Genomic DNA, 6,042 nt, shown 5'->3' with positions numbered 1-6,042 from the left:
ATATAGCATGCCAGCCCTTGTAGTATATAGCCTGCCAGCCCCCTGTAGTATATAGCATGCCAGCCCTTGTAGTATATAGCCAGCTAGCCCCTGTAGAATATAGCCTGCCAGCACCTGTAGTATATAGCTGCAAGCCCCCTGTAGTATATAGCCTGCCAGACCCCTGTAGTATATAGCCAGCAAGCCCCCTGTAGTATATAGCCTGCCAGCCCCCTGTAGTATATAGCATGCCAGCCCCCTGTAGTATATAGCCTGTCAGCCCCTGTAGTATATAGCCTGCCAGCCCCTGTAGTATACAGCCAGCCAGACCTCTGTAGTATATAGACTGCTAGCCCCCTGTAGTATATAGCCTGCCAGCCCCCTGTAGTATATAGCCAGCAAGCCCCCTGTAGTATATAGCCTGCCAGCCCCCTGTAGCATATAGCCTCCCAGCCCCTGTAGTATATAGCCTGCCAGCCCCTGTAGTATACAGCCAGCCAGACCTCTGTAGTATATAGACTGCTAGCCCCCTGTAGTATATAACCTGCCAGCCCTTGTAGTATATAGCCTGCCAGCCCCCTGTAGTATATAGCCTGCCAGCCCCCTGTAGTATATAGCCAGCAAGACCGCTGTATATAGCCTGCCAGCCCCCTGTAGTATATAGCCAGAAAGACCCCTGTATATAGCCTACCATCCCCCTGTAGTATATAGCCTGCCAGCCCCCTGTAGTATATAGCCAGCAAGACCCCTGTATATAGCCTGCCAGCCCCCTGTAGTATATAGCCGGCCAGCTACTGTAGTATATAACCTGCCAGCCCCCTGTAGTATATAACCTGCCAGCCCCCTGTAGTATATAACCTGCCAGCCCCCTGTAGTATATAGCCAGTCAGCCCCCTAGTATGTAGCCTGCAGCCCCTGTAGTATACAGCCAGCCAGACCTCTGTAGTATATAACCTGCCAGCCCCCTGTAGTATATAGCCAGTCAGCCCCCTAGTATGTAGCCTGCAGCCCCTGCCCCCAATATAATGCCTGTAAGAAAAAAACAAACAGTGTACTCACCTTCCGAGGCTCCCCCGGCAGGTCCTCTTCTGTACAGCGATGCCCCGGCATTGGCTCCGTATCCTTGCACGGTCCATCGCAGGGATCATGTCAGTCGCTCGCTGACATCATAGTGTATGCCGATGAGAGACACATAGTAGAACGTCAGCGAGCGTCTGACATCACGATCCCTGCGATGGATGGCGCAGGGACACGGATAAGATACCGGAGCATCGCTGTATAGAAGAGGACCTGCCGGGGGGTGTCGGAAGGGGAGTACACTGTTTGCTTTTTTCTTGACTCCACTATAAGCCGTGGCAAGGTTTTTCAGCACATTTTTTGTGCTGAAAAACTTGGCTTATACTTGAATATATAGAGAATATCATGGTGTTGGGTGTTGGGACTCTTCATCTATGTATTATTTCTCTGCACTGTACGTTGCGATCCCCCTGATATCTCCTATTGTATCCATCACACAGATATTCCCGGTGATCACAAGGATTCACCCTTCCTGCCGCTCCGTGGAGATCCGAGCATTCAGGTAAGTGGTTATAAATATGATTATAGATATTAGTACATGAAATGCGGGAATCTGGGAGAGGATGAGGATACAGAGGGAACCGATTATTAGACAGGAGGACTTCAGCTCTAGTGGAAACGTCTCCATCCTCGGTTCCTGACATCTTGTCACCAGTTTGGGTTCTGTTAATGAAGGATTGGGGGTTTTGGTGGGGAAGGGGATGTGGATATTTCTCTGGAATGAGTCCTCAGAGTCCACACGTTTTCCTCACCCCCAGGAACGGGTCAGTGGTGACTGACGCAGCGGCCGGATTCCCCAATACCTCGGTGGTGCCCTCTAGTGAGGAACTGCAGAGTGGATTTTTAGAAGCGGTAAAAGAAGATGGAGGAATGGTGGAAGAATTGCAGCTGTTACCTATGAACACCACATCTACAGGTGAGATATCCAGGGTCCGGTGTGAAGTTATTAGTGACCTCCAGGACTTTATTACATGGGTTTTACCACTATAGACAGTCACCCAGGTATCCACAAGTGACGGGGCTGGAGTGTAAATGCTGGGGATCCCACTGCTGCAACCGGTAACCAGAAGATGGAGATCCACAAGTAACCAGGAGCGCCCCATGTGAACGGATCCGTAGTGTATATGTGCAGTATCATTTGTGTCACAGTCTATGGGAATAGTCCCCTGGGACTAAAGTCTGTGGACTCCCTGGACCACCACGGGAGATAAAGATGCCAGCCGCAACGCGGGAGCGTCTTCGCCAGAGCCCGCCACAAAGCGGGATGGACTTGCTGCGGCGGGGAGCCACCAGGTCGCTCCATGGGTGCGACTAGGCCCACGGTGGCAGCCAAGGTTGGGACACTGGGCAGGCAGGACCACGGGATGGCAGGACCTCGGAAGGACGGCTTGCAGGACCTTGGATGGACGGCTGGCAGGATCTCGGAAGACCACAAGGATACCGGACCGCCACAGGATAACAGGACCGCCAAAGGATTACAGGACCGCCACAATATTACAGGACCGCCACAATATTACAGGACCGCCACAGAATTGGAACACGGGAACACCACAGGATTGGAACAAGGGAATACCACAGGAACACGGAGGCGTCTGGAAACGCTCAGGAAACTCGGAGGCATCTGGAAATGCTCAGGGATGCTTTCTCTTCAGTAGAATGACCTGAAAATCCAGCAGGGGATGCTGGGAGTCGCCAGGCTAAATAGCTGAGCCGGGACTGCCAGCGCCAATAAGGAGGACGCTGGCCCTTTAAATTTTTGAAGAGTCGAGGGCGCGCACGACCTAGTCCGCGAGCAGGAGCGGGACCGGAGCCAGGAGCCGGAGCCATCACGACCCGGGACAGGTAAGTACTGACCCGGGGGAGCTGGGCAGCGGCAGACAGCCCAGCACGGGTGCACCCACAATCCGCAACATGGAGACTCCAGACCGGGGGCCTGGTCACCCGTGACAATTCGATTCATAGCCGATGCTAATGGACACTTACCAACATCTGTTCTTGTGACGGCCTCCTAACAATCAGAGATTTCTGCATGGCCCTTAATTTTAAATATAATATGTGATGGGGGGGAAATGAACAGAAAAATGTACAGTACAGTTTGCTCTAATATTGAACCTAACAATCTCACCCTTCCTAATTACTCAACCACCCTAGGCGGTGCCCAGTAACTGGTCGACAATCTCTTCCTGTGCCAAAGTGGAAAACACAAATATAAAACAGTACAAACAGATAACAATAGTCAAGTCGAGAAGAGTCAGCTCACAACAAAGGGGAAAAATCACACAACAGAAGAGTGGTCAGAACAAGAGCCAAAGGACAGGATACCAGGAAAACATTCATCAAAGTCACCAAGAAAGTATGAAGCTAAAAATATGGTCAGCACCCCAAAAAGGGTGCGCAGGATTCTTATGTGATATAAGAGCCAGAGCCTCAACAGTGATTGGACCAGAACTCAAAGATATGACAGTACAGGGAGCAGTAGAGAAGCTGTCAATCACAAAGTAGCGGTGCACCAGAGCTAATGCTGCAGGAAAGTGACAGATGTGGCGCTAATCAATACAAAAAGCACAGCCAGCTAAACCCATGTTCACATTGCAGTAGCTAAGAAGGGTGCAAAGATCCACTCGGTGCCTCCTCAGCCGTGTATCACGAACAGAGGACGATGCAGATACAGATGTTACATATGAAGTTTATTTTACTTTTAGAAGTTTTATTTTGAATATTAATTTTTCCCCTTGTGGATGATTATATGTATCAGTACCATATGGGACAGAACATAGACCCAGTGCAATCATAACCCAATAAGTGACAGCAGAAATTATTGTCCTGTAACAGAATAACTCTGGTGTGATGTTCTCTTCTACAGCTCCAACATCAGCAGCAGATTCACCCTCCTCTCCGGATGGGCAGATACTGACATCATCATCATCATCAAGTGCAACCGACCCGACTACTGACCACACAAGTGCAGCCGACCTACAATCTACAAGCAAATCTACAACTGTAGATAAAACAGGAGGAGAAAATACATCTTCATCTTCTGCGGGAAGTCAGGAAACAACAAGACCTCTGACAACCACAGCAGCCCTGACAACTGCTACTACAAACACCACAGAAATACTGACAACTACTAATCCCATAACTACAGGAACCCTGACAACTACTACTCCCATAACTACAGGAACACCGACAACTACTGCTCCCATAACTACAGGAACACTGACAACTACTACTCCCATAACTACAGGAACACTGACAACTACTAATCCCATAACTACAGGAACACTGACAACTACTGCTCCCATAACTACAGGAACACCGACAACTACTGCTCCCATAACTACAGGAACACCGACAACTAATGCTCCCATAACTACAGGAACACCGACAACTACTGCTCCCATAACTACAGGAACACCGACAACTACTGCTCCCATAACTACAGGAACACCGACAACTACTGCTCCCATAACTACAGGAACACCGACAACTACTGCTCCGATAACTACAGGAACACTGACAACTACTAATCCCATAACTACCGGAACACTGACAACTACTAATCCCATAACTACAGGAACACTGACAACTACTGCTCCCATAACTACAGGAACACCGACAACTACTAATCCCATAACTACAGGAACACTGACAACTACTAATCCCATAACTACAGGAACACCGACAACTACTAATCCCATAACTACAGGAACACTGACAACTACTACTCCCATAACTACAGGAACACTGACAACTACTAATCCCATAACTACAGGATCACTGACAACTACTAATCCCATAACTACAGGAACACTGACAACTACTAATCCCATAACTACAGGAACACTGACAACTACTAATCCCATAACTACAGGAACACCGACAACTACTGCTCCCATAACTACAGGAACACCGACAACTACTAATCCCATAACTACAGGAACACTGACAACTACTGCTCCCATAACTACAGGAACACCGACAACTACTAATCCCATAACTACAGGAACACTGACAACTACTGCTCCCATAACTACAGGAACACTGACAACTACTAATCCCATAACTACAGGATCACTGACAACTACTAATCCCATAACTACAGGAACACTGACAACTACTAATCCCATAACTACAGGAACACTGACAACTACTAATCCCATAACTACAGGAACACCGACAACTACTAATCCCATAACTACAGGAACACTGACAACTACTAATCCCATAACTACAGGAACACTGACAACTACTACTCCCATAACTACAGGAACACTGACAACTACTGCTCCCATAACTACAGGAACACTGACAACTACTGCTCCCATAACTACAGGAACACTGACAACTACTAATCTCATAACTACAGGAACACCGACAACTACTACTCCCATAACTACAGGAACACTGACAACTACTGCTCCCATAACTACAGGAACACTGACAACTACTAATCCCATAACTACAGGAACACTGACAACTACTAATCCCATAACTACAGGAACACTGACAACTACTACTCCCATAACTACAGGAACACCGACAACTACTAATCCCATAACTACAGGAACACTGACAACTACTAATCCCATAACTACAGGATCACTGACAACTACTGATCCACTAACTACAGGAACACTGACAACTACTGCTCCCATAACTACAGGAACACTGACAACTACTAATCCCATAACTACAGGAACACTGACAACTACTGCTCCCATAACTACAGGAACACCGACAACTACTAATTCCATAACTACAGGAACACTGACAACTACTGCTCCCATAACTACAGGAACCCTGACAACTACTAATCCCATAACTACAGGAACACCGACAACTACTAATCCCATAACTACAGGAACACCGACAACTACTAATCCCATAACTACAGGAACACCGACAACTACTAATGCCATAACTACAGGAACACTGACAACTACTAATCCCATAACTACAGGAACACTGACAACTACTGCTCCCATA

Source organism: Engystomops pustulosus, chromosome 10 (assembly GCF_040894005.1).
Source record: "Engystomops pustulosus chromosome 10, aEngPut4.maternal, whole genome shotgun sequence".
In the NCBI taxonomy this organism is placed as follows: domain Eukaryota; kingdom Metazoa; phylum Chordata; class Amphibia; order Anura; family Leptodactylidae; genus Engystomops; species Engystomops pustulosus.
This window is presented reverse-complemented; position numbering follows the sequence as displayed.